General features: G+C 27.7%; 2 protein-coding genes across 2 annotated transcripts in view; both read left to right on the forward strand.

Annotated features, from left to right (window-relative positions):
- The window catches only part of LOC107450407 (uncharacterized), a 477,566-nt gene that overhangs the window by 202,350 nt on the left and 254,045 nt on the right, over positions 1-21,171 (forward strand). The window lies entirely within an intron of this gene.
- The window catches only part of LOC107438531 (uncharacterized), a 33,698-nt gene continuing 25,481 nt past the window's right edge, over positions 12,955-21,171 (forward strand). Inside the window, exons 1-2 of the mRNA XM_016050840.3 lie at positions 12,955-13,241; positions 20,960-21,161. The gene's annotated coding sequence lies outside the window, so the exon portion shown is untranslated. The remainder of the gene's footprint in view (positions 13,242-20,959; positions 21,162-21,171) is intronic.

Consider the following 21,171-nt stretch of genomic DNA (forward strand, 5'->3'; position numbering starts at 1 on the left):
AGTTGTATATATATATATATATATATATATATATATATATTTGACATGCTTAAAGAAACAAAAAACAAGTAATTTTCAGATACAACAATAACCAATATCAAACAATATCAAAACAATAACCAAACAAGAAAAAATCATTTTCTTACGTTCATTTAAAAATATTAAAAACGAGCGATAAAATCAACGTTTTTTAAATTTATTAATGCAGCTGGAAAAAGAAGAAAATGTTTTACGTTCTCTAGTATCAGTGGGAAAACTATTATTCTTTGATGATTTCAATGCACAGTTTAAAGAGATTGCTGAACAAATAGATATTTCAGTGCATACGCTGTAAATAAGGATGAAAAGTGTACAAAAATGTCAAAAACAAATAAAAATAGTATTTGAAATTCCGAGGTATTCGAAATTAAAACAGTCGAGAATGGAACACTCTCTTTTGAAAAAAATGGGTAGTTTCAAGAGTAATATGAAGGAAGAAAGGTGAACGAACCTTTCTCCCTTCTATTTTAACATCAGTTATTTTTTAAGAAATTAAAAAGATAGCTGATGGTCGGATATATTCTGGTCGCCAAGTTTTATTTATTCTATTTTTATAAAACTGGGTGACTAGAATATATCCGACCATCAGCTATTTTTTTAACTTCTTCAATTGCTAAGCTGCTTTCAAAATTTGATCCTAGGACTTCCCGGTTCGTATTAAAATGTTATAATCACGATTTTTATACAAACCAGACCAAAGAGAGTTAGGAAGATTTACATATTCCATTCATTTAGAAATTTTTAAGATTTTGTCAAGGAAGCAAAAAGGGAAATTAAAGTTACATATCTTCTGACTAAGCTAGTGGGACTACCTTTTGACCGATTGAAATTGGAAATTAGTATGTCAAGATGTGTCATTGCGGCTACTATATAAATCTTCCAAACTCTCCCTGGACTGTGTTGTACACCTGGGATTGTTAGTGCATCATGTCACGGACCAGGCGGTCCTAGGTTCGAAACCTGCATGCAGCTTAGGGACACATCTCTTGTAAATTTTCGCACAATTTACTCTTGAGACTACGTATTTTGCTCAAAGATAGATATAGTATGTTTCATATTTGTATATATGGGGATTTCAAATTCGATTATTTGTTTATTTGACTATTTCGACAAATTTTTATTCAATTTCAATAATTTTTTTTTTGACATTGTATTGTTGAAATTGTGATTTAAAAAAAAAACATTTTCTGTTTGATAAACCTTAAAAGCAACAGTATTGTTTAAAAATTACTTTTTAAATTATTTTAAATCCCAAGATTTTATTTAGCCGTATCTTGGCCTAGAGTAAGTGTTATCACCCAAATGTTTTATTATGAAGGAAAAATAGAAATAAAATTTGAATTTTTTAAATTAAGTATTAAGTTAAAAAATGTAAAATCTTTAATTTATAGTTTTTCTCATAAAATGTCATGTTATTTCTTATAATTTCTTTCAATACAAAAGCAAAAATAACCCATCTGTTTACATATTTTATTAGCTATCTAATCGAAAATTTATTTTATTTATATTTTTGTTGCATCAAATCATCATCATTAATTTCGTACCAAGTGTTTTAAAATGTATCGTAAAAAACACTCTCGTAGGAAAATAGTTCAAGGTTAATAATACAATATTGTACTAGTATTTAAGATTTAATAGTTTAAGATTAAGTTATATTCATTTTTTAAAAAATGAAAATTTTTTAGTGGTTCTCAGATCTAGATTGTTAATTTTACCCTAAATACAGCTCCCATTAGCCCTATTCAGCAACATTCATACCCTTAAATAGAGCACCAAGAAATATGTATTAAAGAATTAGTTTCTTTTTTTATTTTTAAGAAGTTTTTAGCAGAAATTAATTTAAAATAATCATTTTACCTCTTTAAATTTATATCGTGAAACATTTTCACCCAATTTGCGTTAAAGTCTTGTCAAATTGAGAATATTACACTGCTCCGAGCATTTTAAATAAAAATACGATTATTGCATTCGATAGTAAAGAAGACAATCAAAAATTATCAGAAGAGAAACTTTTTAATTCTTACATCTTACTACATTTGTTGATGCCTTTTTTTAAAAAGTTCACATTTAAGTTATCACAAAATTGAAGACAGCTGAACCGCATCAGTTGAAGACCACTTTTGTAATTTATGAAAGTTCACTTATTTTTAAGTGGGAAACATTATATGTGAAAGTGAAAACGTTACCTGTTTCTAATATTTGATATAAAGCGGAAATGGCCATTATCACTCCTACAAATAACAAAGATGAATAGTACTTCTAAGGAAGGTACAGGAAGTGGCCTTCAGTCAATCAAACTGATTTTATTTATTTATTTTCAACAGTTTCTTTCATTAAGAAATAATGTTCGTGTATATATACGACATATATACATACATATATATATATATATATANATATATATATATATATATATATATATATATATATATATATATATATATATATATATATATATATATATATATATATATATATATATATATATATATATATATATATATATATATAAATCAAAATATATATATATATATATATATATATATATATATATATATATGTATGTATGTATATATATATAAGATAGTTTGTTTAGATTATCTTAATACAATATTAGAAAGCTCTCTTGTTTAACGATATAATCTAATCGTGTGTGCTGACGACATTATATCTTTTCATTATTTTGCTTTCCAGCTTTTTAATTTATATTTTTTAAATTATTTAATGAATTATTTATGGATTATTAAGAAACATAGTGATTATTTCGAAATAATTATTAAGTTATAAATTATTTGAAATAAGTGGAGTACCGATGCGTGGATGCACGGAACAAACATTTCCATAACAGAATGATGCCTTAGAAATGAGGGATGCTATCATTAGAATACCCTATTTCACTAAAAAAAATAACATGAAATTATATAATTTAAGAAAAACGAAACCCATATTTTCTTTAAATGTTAGCGAGAATTAAAATATAGCAAAAAGAGAAATTATTTGCAACAAAATAAGATACTTGTTTTTTCTTAATCATATTTACATTTTATTAGTGGATTTTATATTAATTTAAGCACCTTAAACTTTTTTAATCAAATTTTGTTCAAAATCATATTAAACATATTCTTCGGAAAATGCATTCATTGAGCCTCATAGTTAACGGTGAAAAAATTAATTTCATAATCAAAATAACAATTATAAGTGTAAAATTTTAGTGTTCTTAGTCGCCGATTAGATGCCTGCCTTTGGTCGGTTGCCTTGGCCCATTGCTCCCTTTGCCCTCTTCTCTGCCAGCTACTGTCAAAGACTACTATTTTCACTTAATATTTGTCGCTAAGTTCTACAAAAAGATTGATTTAATTTGTCACTCCTAGTGTATTTTTTGAATCTCATTTGCCAGAGAAATTAAAATGCAAAACTATAAAAAGAACTTGAGCAAAACTATAAAAAAAAAACTTGAGCAAAACTTGAAGCAAAACTGTAATTATAAATTGCACATACCATCTTAAATGATCATTTCTCCCCATAAAGATTTATCTGGATTTTAAACAAATAATTTAAAGAAATATTAACTTTTTTTTCTAAAAAATACCCTTTCAATTTGGGGAGACAACTCCATTAAAAAAAATCATTAAAATAAATTCATGGATTTTGTGAATTTTTATGAGCCCAGAGAATGAAGTCCCTTTTCAAACATTAAATAATTAGATCACAAACACTCTTCACTCTTTCATAAGTGTGGCTTTTTTTTATATTGACAATTCAAGCCAAACCACAGGCTAAAGATAACTGAAACTTATTCTAACAATCACTAGTAAGAGTTTCAAATTTACAACAACTTACAAGCATTTTTAAGATTATAGGTATCATACGTTAAGATTATAGATAGCATTTATAAAATTATAGAATTTTACACGGGGTAACAATTGTTTGTTACATTTATACAAATACTTGATCTTGTCTATTTCAAGCGAGAGAATTTCAAATATGAAATTACTTTTGTTCCTAAAGTTTAAGACTTATTTTTAAAAAGTCATTTTTAGTATATTCTAGGGAAGTTAGGACATTGCATAAAAACACATGCCCGGAAATGTCGTCGTACACGGCTAGAGGAGCTTCTCCATCATGACATGTTCAGAACCACACCACAATTCATAATAAAGAAGCGCCACTAGCGACGTATGACCAACTTCCAGGCATGGGTTCTTATGCAATTTAAATCCTTATTCGCCTTAAATCCTCTAGATGTTTGACGCTACAGTTATGCGATCCTCTGCTAAGCGTAACGTTTTAAAACTTGTACATTTCTGCAAAAAATAGACAAAAAATATCATTTAAAAACTTTGCAACTTGGAAAGAGTAACTGACTGAACATTCGAAATCAGCGATATGAAAATATCTAAGATCCATTAAAAAATAAAACGGGGAAAAATGTTCCGCTGTGAAATTTAGTTGCTGAATTACAATTTTAGCAAAATATTTTTCTTTTCATCTTAAGGGAACACTGGAAAAACTTTTCATGGCAAATTCTCATTCACCTCCATAAGTTATTTAAAATTTATAGTGCAATCTCGAAAATCCGGACTGCTGGGGGGTTTGAGGGTCCGGATTTCCGAAATTTCCGGATTTTAGATACCTTACTTAAATTGATAGAATTATTGAACTTTCGAAGTTGCCAGGCCGATTTCGCGATTAAACGCGAGTGTGTTGACCATCGACGTCAATTTTAACATAAATATACTCTTTAAATAATAAATAAAAGACATTAAAAATCAAACTTTCGTCATTTTCCCCCGTAATCGATCGTTTAGATAACATAATATTAGCAATTAAAACAAAAATATAGGCTTAAAACGCGAGCTGAATTTCAACTTATCGCTAAAACAGATCCTTCTAGACTAGAATGTTCCAGCTGATACTAATCCTTTTTTGTTGGGGGATGAAAGAACTTGGCCCCGCCTCCTCAGCTTCAAGGTTAAGAAAGAACCAGTTTCCTTTCTTCACAAGGAGGAAAAACAAAGTGGTAGAAGATTTCCTCCTCCTGAGGGGATTCCCCTTTATATTCTTTGTTAACTATACAGAGCTGATAAGATTGACTGGAATTTCCTTATCAGCTATGAGCTTTCATTCACTCCCCACCCCTACCTCTTCATCTACTTTCTCATTGTTGGAGAAGAGTTGTGGGATTCCTCTTCAGGAGGAGGGGATTCCCCTTTATATTCTGTGTTATCTATACAGAGCGGATAAGAATGACTGGAATTTCCTTATCAGCTATGAGCTTTCATTCACTCCCCACCCCTACCTCTTCATCTACTTTCTCATTGTTGGAGAAGAGTTGTGGGATTCCTCTTCAGGAGGAGGGGATTCCCCTTTATATTCTGTGTTATCTATACAGAGCTGATAAGAATGACTGGAATTTCCTTATCAGCTATGAGCTTTCATTCACTCCCCACCCCTACCTCTTCATCTACTGCTTCATTGTTGGAGAAGAGTTGTGGTTTTGCACTCTTGCATGAAATTTTTTATTTTAATCGATTTTTTTAAACTTTTTCCTTTGAAAATTTTTTCTGACGAACTGGACGTATGAGTCTGGCAAAGCAAATTATAAAAATTATTATTAAAGCAAATTATAAAAGGATAACTTAGGATTACGCAATAGGGAATCCAATAATTGGTCAATATTTTTAATCTGCTTCAGCAACTTAGTGGCTTACTCTAGATTTGCTTGAGCTTACTTTTTCTATACTTTTAAATCAGTTATGGAGGAGAAATAAATTAAAGGTTTCTTTAGCGGTTCTCTTAAAAGTTATTGTTCCAACTACAGTTAGGAAAGAGTGTAATTATTTACAGTTATCCAAACTGTTACTTTTAATAATTTTTAGCTCCAAAACTACTAAAATAGAAAAAAAGTGAATTGCATACTTATCATTTACTTGGTTGCAGTAATATGTATGTAAAAAAGAGAATATGCATGATTAATTAATATACATGTAAGCACTGACTGTTTGAAAAATTTAATTTTGCTTTGTGAATAGCTCTTCATGTAAATTTCTTGTTAATATATTTTAAATGAATCATATCAAATCTTTTTTCTTCTAAAATGATTTCTTAATTACTTGAATGATCAAAGTTATATAGAAGGCTTTAGTATTTAAGCTTACAATACGTTTTTTAAGAAGCACAGACATTCAATTGATTATTTCCCAAAAATATTTTTTACTTTAATTTGATTGGTGGCAATCTTCGGAGTCTAATATGTTTAATGTGTTATTTTTTTTTAATGTAATTAATATTAAAAACTTCAAAAAATGGAACAAAAATGTTAGTACAATCTAGTGCCTTTATTCCTTTTTTTTGTTTTCTCCTATTATAAATTTTTATTTTTTCAGTACTCCGTAATCGCAGACTGTTAAATATATTGAAGTTGAATTTGATAGCAGATCAGTTTATTTAAAATAATACCGAAGATTTAACAATTTTTTGAAGACAAAAAATTATAGCGTCAGTCAAAATAGTTGTAGATCAAAAAGTAATTTCGTGTCACACGTCAACAATAGCTTATATCAAGTTAAACATATTTTTAATTTTTTCATTAAAATATACGCTAAAATTTTTTGTCAGCAAAAAGTCTTTCACATCTACGCATAAATCACATTTGCACAAAACAAAATCATTCAAGAAATATCCAGTCTTGGGTGTCCTTAATTTATATTGTCATTCGCAATTAATAATATAAGCATGCACATACATTTTGTGAAACTACGTTATTTAGTTACAATTTTGAAAAATATTTAAGAGATAAAAAATATTTTCTTAATTTCTACTGCTGAGTAGTTTTTGTTGCTTTTAAAGATACTTTCGTTATCACCTTTTAAGGAGCCAATGATAAAAGATTTGATAATATAATTTTTCACAACATGTTAGAATAAAAAATGAATAAATAAATAAAGATATAAATCTAACAAGACCAATCTTAATATAGATACGAAAATAATATCGTGTATTGTTAAAGTAAAATATGAACTACATATCTAATAATTATTAATTATATTAATAATTTATTAATTATATTATTACATTGAAAAACGAAAGTTGTCGTGATCAAAAAGAAGTTTGTGTAATAATGCAAACATTTTTAATAGCTCCAACACATAATCATTTATTAACGAACTTTTAGTTAGAAAAAGATAATTTATTGATGTATGGTACAGAATACTTAAAATATTATTTAATAAAGATAAAATTTACATCTAAAAAGGAGTACTTCAGTTTATGATGATTAAATATGTATTGTTACATAATTTATTTTTCTATGAAAACTGCTCCTTAAGTAATTTTAATAAGAAACACTAACCAGTTCAATTTAAAAGGAATCAACTTTTAAAAACCATAACAGTAATTAATTCTATACTTGTTAATAACAATGCATTCGTAATGCGTCTGAAAAGCAGAGTGTATACTTTTACTTAAATTTTGTTGCTTTTAAAAATTTTGTTGCTTTTTTTTTCTTCGCTTTGAATATTTGATAAAAAAGTACTATTACTTTTTTCTGTTTTTTTATATTTTTATTTTTACTTTTGAACACTAGTTTATATTTGATTTGATTAACTAATTAAAAAGGCAACCATAAAATTACCAATTAAAAGGCTTCAAGCTTAAGAAATTTTTGTAATAGATGAGAATTTTCATCCCACTGGCGGTTAAGGAAATGGGCAAAATTGGGAGAATGTTTCTCCCCTACACACAGTTCCCCTATCAGTTAACATGGGAAAACCGGTTTTGCTATGCAGAGAAGACAGTAGGTTAAAATGCGACTTTTTACGTGCAGAACCGTCAGTGGGTTTAAAGCATGGTGTAGTAAATTTATTTAATTTTTCTTTCGTATTAAAGGCATGAAAGTTTTACTAAAATACAACTGGGAACTCACAATTATTGTTTTTAACTCACGAAGCACACCTGGTGATGAAAAATGCAAAAAAAATTATGTAAATATGACGTATTTTTTTACGAAAAATAATTTAGCTTTACATAATGAAATAGATACTCTTATTTCTTCATCAAGAAACAGAAAAATTATGACATTTTATCACTATTTAGATTCGCGGTAGTACAACTCTATTTCGCAGCTGATAATTTGTCTTTTTTAATAATGATAGAAAAATTAGTGTGAGAACACATTTCTTGCTTTCAGCGTTAAATGAATTTGACATGACAGTCTATTCATTAGGAATGCGACAGTCATTTAATGAGATGTCTAGGTCACATTTTTAACCGGTCTATGACAAACTCGAAAAATAAATCACGCTTAATAGATGTACTAACATTAAAACCTTTAATTAGTGTATTTATTGTCAGATTCTATAATACTTTAATGCAGTTTAAAAAATATGAAACCTAATGTGTAGTGTAATCTCTCATCTTATTATCAGGAAGAAAAAAAACTTTCCATGTGTTAAATTTTTGTATTTAAAAATTCTGATAAAATTTGCCAGAAAGTTTAATTTCAATTTCAATATATAAATTCATGTTTGTTCTAATATACTTTATGTTAATATGGATTTAGCTTTAAGTTAATCAAATGCTACAAAAATTATAAAAAATCGCAAAATATCTTTCCTAATATTCGAATTATTTATGCACTGGAATTAGCGTGTTCTGGATTAAATATTTTTTTCTTTTAAATATTACTTTCAGGCAGATATAGATATTTTTCGAAAATATGGTGCTTATATTTTACAATGAAATCAGTTTTAATTTAATCACAGGAGGCAAAATATTATTTAAAAAAATCACAGTGCCCATATTAATATTCGAAAGAACTGAAAATTAAGTATTTTGGATTTAATAATACTTTATTTCAAAAAAAATTATGGATAGTTTCAGTCGCATATGGGTATTTTTGGGCCATCCGAGGTCCATATTTCAATGTGAAATAAGTTATAAATGAATCACGCTTTGCAAAAATTATTTAAAAATTGGCAAAGCTTCCATCTTAATATTAGAATTAGAAAAATACCTAGAACTTCGTGTTTTGTACAAAATAACACATTTTTAAACATATCTATCAATATAAATTCAGACTAATATGAGTATTTACGGGAAATATGGCACCCATGTTTTAATATGATAACAGTTTTAATTAAATCACGCGTGAGGCAATTTTTTTTAAAAATTACTATTTATTTATTTTCATAAAAAAATTATACATGTGATGGAACTTTCGGTTTTGTACAAAATAAAAATTTATCTATACTTTCACACGAATGTGACTAAATTTGGAGAATTATTTTAACGGCCTTATTTCAATATGAATACAGGTTTAAGTAAATCACATGGTGCACTAAGTTAAAAAGCAACTCGCAAAATGTTCATTCTTCTATTTGGATAATATATGGTAGAGGAATCGCATGTTTCCTACATGAAAATTTTGATCAAAAAATTCTTTCAAGCCGATGTAAATATTATCAGAAAATATAACAACCGTATTTAATATGAAATAAATTTTAAATAAATCACTTGGTGCAAGAAATTTTGAAAATTCTTTAAGTGTCCAGTCTCATATTAGAATTATATACGCATTGAAAATTACTTGTTTTATACTCAAAAAAGTATTTTTTAAGTTGCTCCCAGAGAAATAATATTTGGGAAAATAGGATGTCCATATTATAAAATGAAACCTGTTTCGAGTGAATCACTGGATGCAAAATATTTTTCCTGAAAAAAGATTAAAAATTTTACTTTTTAAAATTCGAATTATAAATGCATCGGAAATTATGTGTTTTGGACTAAATGACATATTTTGTTTTTAAATATCTATAAATTCTTCAAGCTAGATATGTAGCTATTATTGAAAAATGTAAACCCGATATCTTTAAGATTTAAAAAAAATATTCTCTAAAATCTAGAAGCTTGTCAGGGAGTTTTTTTAAACTTGATAAAGCTCAAAATTCATATTCACGAAAATGGACACCGCTTAAAATGCTTGTTTACAAAAATGCGTGGAGATCTCAAAATGGTTTCTTAAGAAAATGAATACATATATTTAAGAAAATGGACACATCGATTTAGAAATTGACTTACCATTTGATTCCTATTTCAAATTCCATTTTATGGGTATTATTTTTTTAAGAAGAATAAAAAAATAAACTAATGACCCCAAATGAATTCGTAATGAGATATTGTTAATTTTCATGAATAATTTGGTACATTTTACAAGTAATCTTTTTGTGTTGAAATGACTTTAAAAGTCAATAGTTGTTTTTAAAATATTTAAAACACTATGGGAGAAATTTATAACTGTTATTTAAAACTACTGAGAACTGCGTGATATCCGAGGAGAAGTACTATGTCCATTAATAGGTCATTGAACACAATATACAATAATATATTTGATAATGCCCTCATTATTTACAATACTTAATATTTTGCAGAATTAGAATTTTACAAAAAAATGCTTCACATTTTGATTGAATTCAATAGTAAAAATTCAGTTTAATCTTCATGCATTAATGGAGAAAGTTATATCTATAATAAAACAATGAGAAAAACAAGATAAACCTTTATGCGAAACATTAGGTTAATAAAATTCCTACTAATAATTATTATATTAATATCTAATAAAATATATTCACCAAAGTTTATCAAATATGCTAAAATTTCAGAGAATATTTTACATCTTTTTCTTCGAAACAATACTTGAAACTTTGTAGAATTCTACTCAGTTTAATGATATAAATTCAGATTGTGAAATGGGTTTAAACATATGAATCGATAAATAAATATAGTTATAAAGTCCGACATAGTTTAATACATATCAAAATTATAATTATTAAAAATATATAATGTTCATAACCTAGATGCTGTTTCCACAAAAGTTTGGCATTTTAACTTTCGCAACATGCTTTTCTTTCTAAAAAGCGCTTTAAGCAAAGTCAAACTTAGGGACATATGATGAAATGCCTAAACATTATTTTCCCCTCATTTATTGAAGAACGATATTTTTCATATTAAGTCTTCTAAAAGGTGTGGATTGCAAACATTTAAAGAGCGTTTCCATCAGATTTGGAGGTAAGTACTTCAACATAAGACTCATTCTCCCCAAATACGACTATTTATTAAAAGAATTTTGTTGAAATTACCGTACTGTATGATATTGGCATTTCTAGTAAAAAAAGAAAAACAACTATAATTCTGGTTAATGAAACCACAATATGAGGTATTTAAACCATTCATTTGATATTTTTTTCCATTCATATGGTAACGGTTTACCGGAAATTCTGGTTTTCGAAATTAGAATTATTTTTACCACACATTTAGTAAGAAAATACAAAACTGAAGAGCGAATTTTACGAATCGATAGTTTTCATGTCCTGATTAATGTATCATGATAAAATGTCGTGTCTGAGTTTATACTGCATTTAGCAAATTTTATCACATATTATAATATAATATTTACTGTTAATTTTACCAAAAAAAATTACCAAAGCACTTCGGTAAAAATTACGAAGCTTTTCGGTGTTACCATAGAGCTAAATTGTACGGTAAATTGTACCATGTTCTCGTAGTTTTGACCATACTTTTTTCTGAAAATAGTATCTAACAATAACAAGAAAATTTTTAAAGTTTAATTAATACAATTATTGTTAGTTATTTGAATGATTATATACTGGGTCTAAAAATTATGTCGATTAGTAGGTTGAGTTTCAAAATGTCATTTCATTGGCGGGTCTTCTTAAAGTAAGTTTTCAATAATTACTTACTTTAAAACTGGACTTTCCGTTTAATTTTTTACTTGTAAACTAAAGAAATTTTTGCAGTATTTGCACGAGGAATGAATTCCAAAATATTAGATAAAGATAAATTTTTTAGTCAATAATGCCACTCTATATATGTTATTTTTCTAGCCACTGATTTTCACTTCTTTATAACCTACTTACATGACGCTGGCGTTAATTATTTTTGTTTAAATGCATGATTGTTAAACCTTTTCGTTAAAATAAATCTTCCAGTAGGAACAGAGTAGATAGTTTCAGAGAAAAATCAATTTAAATAGATTTTAAATCGTAGGTGGATTCTTTATGTTTTCATTTTCCTGTCTTCTCTAAATCATTAAGCAATAGAATTCAGTCTGAGTTTTTTTAAAAAGCTTTGTTGTAAATAACGCTAAGTAAAAGTGTCAGTCCTTAATGTTTGTAAACTACATTGCTCTCTATAAAATATTATATAGGGTTACTTTTTAATGTTTATAAACTACTTTGCTTTCTGAAAGTATCATATAGGGTAACTATATAATGTTGGTAAGCTACTTTGCTCTCGATAAAGTATTATAAAGGATTACTGTATAAAGTTTGTTAACTACTTTGCTCTCTATAAAGTATTATTTAGGATTACTAAATGAATATTGTTTTTAAAAAGTAAGCTATGCTGAAGATTTTAAATTTAATTTTTTTCCCTACGGTTTGTATTTTCCTAGAATTACCCCTATATTTTCGAATTCGTGTGAAATCATTCATGCATATATCACAATTAAACTCTTAAATGAGAAAAATATCAGTTTCGTTTTCTAAAAGAGTTACGCCTATCTGACGAATGCTGAAAAATAAATAAATAAATTTACTTTTTTTTATTTGCGATGAAAGCTACATGTTTTTAAATTCAATTGAGTTTTTAAAATTAAAGAAAAAGCATTCTTTTGGTTAAAAAAAATTAAATTCAAGTATAACAAAACAGTCTTCAAAAGAAAGTAAACCAAGTGAATCACGAATCCATCAATAAAATATATAACGGCACAATCAAGCCAAAGCAAATCTTGTTTGTAATAAGAAAACGACCTAGACTTCTAGAAGACAAACAAAGGAATGCCTGAGGGAATGTTTGATATCAACAAATACCAAAATAGTTGAGGGGTTCTGTCCCCTTAGTTTTCATTCCTCTTCAACCGCAGCAAAACAAGAAGATGATTTTGAGGAATATGATGAGCAAGTGAGTAGCCGGCGGGCCTTAGAAATCACGATGGTGGAACCATGACCGTTAACTTCAGGGGTCAATAACACTCGTAAACTTGTCCAGTGAACTTCCGAAGTCAGTCTTATTCTGATGTTACAGTAGTGTAGTTGATAGATAGAAATACCGTTCCACTACAACCTGGAAGTGAAAGTGTGTTTTGAATTCAACAAATGGAAAATTCCAAGAAATATTTTTAATTTGTAAGTTGAAAATAGTGTTTATTATTTTTCTTATCTGAATTAGGAAAGTTGTTTTTTTATTTCTCGAAAAAATAAATGTTTTGAAATGATATGCACTTGGAAGCTTTTCAGTAATGTATTGTTTTTTAACAATAACATAAGAATAAAAATGTATTTAATAAAATTATATACAAGGATGAAAGTTATGAATTTAGTAATTACAATGCTAATTCTTGTATAATTTTCAGATTTCGTTGCATTTCACTTAAAATACAACAACAAAAATAAATGTTTTGTAATAACAAGGAATTGCAATTTTTTAAAATTTTATCATTAGAATGCCTCTAATTTAATAATTATCTAATAACAAAAAAGTATTTTAAAAATTTATAAGTCAACATGGAAGTTAAGAATTAGATAATTACGATGTTGATTCTTAGATGACTTCCGGATTTCGCTGCCTTTTTATAATAATGCAACAATAAATAAAACAAAAAAAAATACTTTTATGTCAAAATAAAAAATTCCAATTTTTTTATTTTATTATTAAAATAACACGAATTCAACAATAGCTTAAGAATAAAAATATATTTTAAAAACTTATAGCTCAATATTGAAGTAAAGAATTTAGTAATTACAATGTTGATTCATCGATGACTTCCGGTTTTTGTTGCGTTTTTGTTACAAATACGGTTAGAAAAATCGTTAGAATGCGCTTTTATATTTAAATAAATATTTTCTAAATTACTAAATCAAAATAAAACGGAAGATAGAAATTACAAAAATTATGTTTGTTTTCAAATGACTCCTAGGTTTGGTATTGATATAAAGTGTATATGTTTCATTAATATTTAAATAATAAAGCATGCTATTTTCAATTAAATTAAATGTTGAAAATATAAATTGTCTTAAAATTATTTTTATTAATAACTTTTAAAACTTCATGAAATCTTGTGTACCCGAAGGAATATATTTTGAAAAGTAATGACTTAAAGGTACAAGTAAAAAACAAAAAACAAATTGTCGATTATTTAACTATTTCGCAAATAATTTTTTTTCCGAAAAGAGTATCGAAGTTACAAGTAATTCCAAATAATTTTAACTTTCGCTTGTGTTGCTTGAAACTAAAGTAAAAGTATTGCCATATGTTTGTCTTTGGGGCCATTAAATTTACTTTTATGCTTCTCTTATATTGTGATGTTTTTTTTTTCATAATAAATTTAACCACAACCAACATAAATTCGAATTAAATGTTTAAAGCAATTATCGACGCATGACGAAAACTTTTGTAAAAAATGTGGTTCAAAAGTGGTTCGAAAAGGAAACTTTCGAGGCATTAATTGCCATTTTGTCAATTCAAACTTTCATTGTCATTTTGCAATCGCATTTTGTAGTTGTAGTAAATTTCAGTAAATTTCACTTTCTAAATAAGGAATTCTTCATTTAACTTCGTTAATTAAAACATAAAAATTGTAGAATTGATTTTGAAATTCATATAAAATGATGAAACAATGATAACTTTACATTTCCAGTCTCACTAACCCTTTGTTTCCATGAACCATTTCCTCATTTCAAATGTTTGGATAAGTGAAGTTCATTCAATTATTTGTAACAGACCGAAGATATTTCAAACAAATAAATAATACCAAACTATTTTCAAACAGATTAATACCAATCGTTTTAACTCTTTTTTGAGGTATGTACTGTTTAAGGAAAAATGTTAGGAACTAGTGTTTGAACTGAAAGCTTTTCAATATTAGGGTGAGGGTCAAAACAATGTTGATATAATTTTAATCAAAACCAGTTTCACTGTTTGGAGAAAGACGTGCCGAACGTCGATGAACTTAGCAATGGTGTTTACCATTTTCAACTCGTTTTAACTAGAGACTTGAGAAATTACAAAAAAAATTTTTTTTTATTTGTTTCCTTCTTATAAAATATCACTAACATACATGATAAAAAAATGTAATATTTAATGATTGTCATAATATGCTCTTAACCGATATTTGGCGTTTCCGAAAGTAAGAGTAAAATAAAATATATTTATTATTTTTATTAAAATTATATATATTTTTTAATGTCTCTTTCTCCCTCTGTATATATATATATACATATAAAATTTAATTCAATAAGAAAATTACTCAACCNATATTATATAATAGACTAATTCAAACAAAACGAAATAATAAAATATTGCAAAGGATAAAAGAGGAATTTCATATTTTTCAAAAGATATTGATACTTTAAGATATATATATAAAAGTTATAAATTATATCATTTCGTTATAATGTAAAATTATTTACAAGTAATTACTTTTATCAAGATGTTGCATGACAATTTTGACTCTTAATTATATGCAGATAAAAAGAAATACTGCTCCATTCTAACGGTTAAGTCATTTTATGATACACCAGGTTATTTGGAGAAATCTCCAGTATTTTCTAATCAACCCAACAATTTTTAGGCTAACACCAGTAAGCTCACGCAGTTTTAGGCAGAAATAACAAAATATATCATTTATTGCGAAATTATAATGATTAATTAGAGATAGCTTGTAATAAGCCTAGAGTAATATAGACTTATTGAATACAGCCTTATTAAAAGCTTAGTGTAATTATCTCTTGTTAAATATTTATTGGAGCCGCGATGGCTCAGTGGTTAGCTATCACCGGGAGAAACTGGGTCTCGATCCCTAGTAGCATCTTTAAGCCCGCCCACCTACATATCGATGGGATTCCAACTTGCCTGGGAAGTGAAGACGGCGTGTGCTGAGTTCTGACCACTTTTCAACAATTATGCTGTTTGGTTCAAAATTGTGGATCCTTAACCCCCAAGACACCCTTGGCCCACTGCCGGCTGTATTGGGAATGCTTTAAGTTATATATTTATTGTAGCGTAACGAAAGAAGCAAAACCATATTTTTAAAAAGAATTCAGACAAAATGAATTCTGAGTAGAAATCATTAAATAACACTCGGTAATAATTGTTTTTACGCGCACAAATAAATTTGAGCTTACTTGTAAGTTTAGAATATAATAAAATTAGTTAAAAAAGCAAAAATTTTCACAGTAAAGAACATTTGAATCTTTGTTATTAGATAATAGTTACATTTTTTTTCATTCAAAAGTTTTATACAAATCAAAAAATAAAGAAAGCAAGAAGCATGGTGACAATGAGGTCAGGCGCACCGGATGCCTTTACTTATATTTCCGACTCATTCGTCATGTCTTCATGTTTTTTATGTACCAAGTTAAAATGATTTTGTCTCAAGTATTTAACTCGTAATTGCCCGTACCTAAATCCTTTACTTGCAATTTAAAAACATGTTTATCTAAAGATAATTTAAAGCACATAAAATAAATTTTTTTTAAAATATCTGATTTCAAAACTGTTACACATTTTAATTATAAAGTATTAAAATTTTTTAATTGAAAACTAAATAATAATTTCGTAAGAATAGTTATTACCCATAAGTTTCATGTTGGAACTAAAACAGAATTAAAGTAAAGCAATAAAACTTAATAAATGGCAGTAATCAGTAAAGCTATAGCTTCCTCTTTTATATAACTGTAATTAACGTTATAAATTAGAATTTTTAAGATATTCCAAAATGTTTTCCAGTAAACGTTAACATTTTTGTCCACTAAAATTATCTCTATTACTCATAAACAATTTGTATAAGACATGTTAAGTAATATTTTTGTAAAATTTTATTTCCACTTTATGATGTTTTAAATACTGCCTGTTCTAACGTATCTTTGCTTTAGTACTAAATTAAGATGCATGTTCTTTACTCTCTTCTTTAATTATCTTGTTCAGTATAGCTGCTAAAATTACTATTATTATTACTATTTTGCTCTCGAAGTTTCGGGTTGGTACTTTGATAATATGTAGAAACTGCTCAAGGATGGTTGAAGAACTTTTGGACAGTCAGAAAAAAAAATTCCCCCTGACGACACTGCTGCTGCATTCTTAGCTGTTTTTTATTATTGCATATTTTGTTTGTGTATCTAGGTTTGCTATTTAGTTTGTGTATTTAGGTTTGCTTTTTTCATTTATTTATAGTATTCTCTTGTTTGCATAGCTTATTCTACCCTAGACAAAAAATCCTGATGGTTTTTCATTGGTGCACCAACATTAATGCGTTGCTTACCATCTTGAATTTCCATCAAGAACCAACATACAGCTTGATGGGATCATCACCTTTTCATGTTGGAACAACATAGCATGTCTAACATAATATGATGGATTTTTATTATGGACCAACATAGGATACCAGACATAGTATGATGGATTTTTATACAATGGGCCAACAAAAAAATCCGTCATGATCCAATATAATTTACTTGTCACCATTTTAATTTTCTATCATGCTTTTTGCTGGGACCATCGAATCTGCCTAACATCCCAAGTTGGGAATTGACACCTTTTCATGTTGGGCCAACTTAGCATACTCAACATAGTAGGATCGATTTTTATGATGGACCAACATAGCATACACAAGATTGTATGATGGATTTTTATTATGGACCAGCATAGGATACTCAACACAATATGATGGATTTTTATAATGGGCCAACAAAAAATCCATCATGATCCAATATAATTTACTGGCTACAATCATAATTGTCCATCACAAACCGTCATGCTTTTTATTGGGTAGTTCAATTCAAATTATTTAATTTTATTCTATTTTTCTTTAAAAGACGTGTAAAGGTAATTTCTTATTCTGAGAACGATTCTGTATTTCGAAAAACATTTTGATATAATACGTGTAGTATTATATGAATAAAATGACTGTATTCTGTTCTGTCCTGTATATGCCTGAAAAAAAATAAAGTTTTTTGACTCAACTATGCCATTTATATTTAAAATATCTAAACAATGGTTGAAGTCTAAAAAAGGAAAGCTTCAAAATGCCTGTAAGTTCATTTAAGAATTTTATTTTCATCGAATTTGTAGAAAGAGAAACATTTTTTCCCAATTGATTAAATATTGTTAGCAGTTATTATTAGTGAGTAACATTGAAAAAAAATCAAATTTAACAAAGCGCCAATGATATATTTCACCAAAAACTTTTTAATGCCAAGATACGTTCACGCTACGAAACTTCTTTTTTGTTCATTTTGGAGGGTGTTATTCAACTGAATAAAATACGAGAAGATATTGTGAAAAAGTTTTTTTTTCTTTAAGGCTGACGTTCATTGAGTTAGTAGTTCTCTTATCAAAATTTATTAAGGAATCTCGCTTCACCAAGCATAAAAAGATCCATCCTTAAAAAAACATAAAATAAAATAATGAACTTTTTGTCTCATCTAGAATTGTTATTTTATTGGAGGAAAAAAAATAACTATTTAAACATATACCCATTAATCTGATAGACAGTTATATAGATGATACTAACCAGGAGTGAACTAGTTTTATCTCTTTTCGATTGTAATGCTTCGTTTATTTTCTACTGACATAAGTCCAATGCGTCTAATAGTAATGCAACTTCGTGTAAAAGAAAACTTCTTTTATAAATTCTAGATTTTTATTTTAATGTCTAAAACAATTTCTCTGAACTTTATAATTTCGTTATCTTGAGTGGTTGTAAGATTTTAACACATTTAAATCATAGTTTCTTAACATAGGTGGCATTGCCTACCAGTAGGCAAAGAAGACTTCCACTGCTTCAGCAAGATTGTGGTTATTTGAGGGGTGCAGAGGTTCATGAACCTTGACACCTTATAAAGGAATTAGAAATGAATACGCATTAAGGTATCTGATTGGGTGAAAATCCGCAATTTCGAAGAAAATTTTGACTTTTTTTTATTATTTATATTTGAACTAAAATTCAATGACTTTCCAAAACCCTTGAAAAGTTTGATTTCCAATATTTAGAAATGAAAATATGATAGTTTTTTCGCATGCACACAGACGAAATCAAAATCAAAACCGGAAGTATACTCTGGAAAACGAATTTGTAATGTTTTTTGTTATGCTAAGAGTATTTTAACTAAGAGTATTTTTATTTTAATAAATTATATATTTAAAACAAATAAAATTCATTTATAGGAATTGAATTTTGATTTGTTATTTTTTATTTATTTATTCATTTATTTTTTGCTCTTAGATTTTTTTTTTGCATTTTAAGTGCATTAATCAGAAAAATTTTAAATTTTGTATGTAGGTGTTTTAATAATGTTAGTCAGTTTTTGAAGGAAGAACTAAGGTCTAAGTGGGAAATTTTTATTTTCATTAAGCTTTAAGAAAGAATATTTAGAATTTCCCTTAAAAATTCAATATTAAACAATATTTCATTTATTTAATTGATTTCATTGTCTTTTAGAATTTTTTTTAAGATTTCAGCTCAAAGCACAGGTAATCACATCATTGATATAGAAAAAAAAATATTTTGAAATTTATGAATTAGTTCTAGAGCTGTTAGTATGACATGCAAAATTCTTTGTTTTAGAGCAAAAATTTACCTTTATTTTGAAAAATGTTCTGTAAATTTTTAATCTTTACTTTAAATTTATAATTTCCGAAATCCTGCTTTCGAAAAATAAAATTAACATTTTTATTAAACCTTTTTTTAAAGAAGAAGTGTGTCGAAACAAGTAGGATGCCTTAAAATATGCACGGTGTCCTGTAAATTTTGAGACAAACTTCTAGGGAAAGTAGGACACATCATAAAGAATAAGAATTACCTAGGAAACCATGGCCAGAAATGTCATCTTACGGTGCTAGAGGCGCTTTCCCATTATCGGCATGTTGCTCGTATGTCTTTGAACTTGCACTTTTATTTCTCTGAAATATTTTAAATTTATGTTAATCTTATGTAACTATTTTACTTTACAACAGTCGTTTAACAGACGACCCGATTTTGGGTTTCGACTACCAATGTTAAACTCCGTAGCCTTGTAATTTTGCATCTAATCCAAAAGACTAGGAAACTCCTGGATCAAGTATTGGGAGAAATTTGCCTTCGTGGAATACTTTTCGATGGAACTGACCCACATTTGCGTTACATGGAGAAGAAAATTACGAAGACCTAGTATGGTTAGCCTGGCGGCAAGGGGACTCTAACCCATGATCCGTCTACCACTGAGGATATTTTACGTCAGCACGGTGGTCGGTGTGAGCCGGGTGTAGAATTTGAATCGAGCAGAAATCGCTGGGATTCTATATTGAGATTCTAGGCGGAGATTAATATTCAATGTATTCAAACTAAAACAATGATCCTGAAATTAAATATCAACTTCATTAATCCGTCGTATTTTTAATTTTTACGTTTTAAAATTGTTAGAAATGTACTCGCAAATATTCTGATTAATAAATTTATAAACCCCGTATTCTAGAGTAATATAAACCCGCATATTTTATTATCATATTTAGTCCCAATCACACATGATGCAAAAAAGCTCTCATACACGAATTAGTTAATTTCTAAAGCAAATTCTCTTAAATTAGCAGATGTGTCAAATTGAAAAGCGGCATAACTAACCGAAAATGGTGGTATTTATTTTAAGTTTGTTTATAATTGATTAAATATAACTATATAATGAACTGAAATTGTAAGTTATTAATGAAATTTTCAAAGCATTCTGGTCGTAATTCTCTTAATGCTGCCACAAAATCCGCTTGCTTTTTTTCGTCAATGAGATTGATAATATGCTTAAAATCTGTTAGATTATTTCATTTCAATAATATGTTTATTTTACTCTTATGTTTACATGCTTCAAATATTTTGTAGTTTTCATATATCATCTAATCTTCATCATGTGCTTCATGGGACAAGCTTTATTCGGTGTTTTGAGAAGAATGGTATGTGCTCTGAAACAGCGAGCACAAGTAAATGCACTATCATTGTGGAGTAAATGGAATGAAAAGAAACTTACAATGAGCTCAGAATGTGCCCAGTGGATTTAAGTCATGGATGTCTTAAAGATAATTAGGTATAACTGT

The sequence above is a fragment of the Parasteatoda tepidariorum genome, chromosome X1 (genome assembly GCF_043381705.1).
Source record: "Parasteatoda tepidariorum isolate YZ-2023 chromosome X1, CAS_Ptep_4.0, whole genome shotgun sequence".
In the NCBI taxonomy this organism is placed as follows: domain Eukaryota; kingdom Metazoa; phylum Arthropoda; class Arachnida; order Araneae; family Theridiidae; genus Parasteatoda; species Parasteatoda tepidariorum.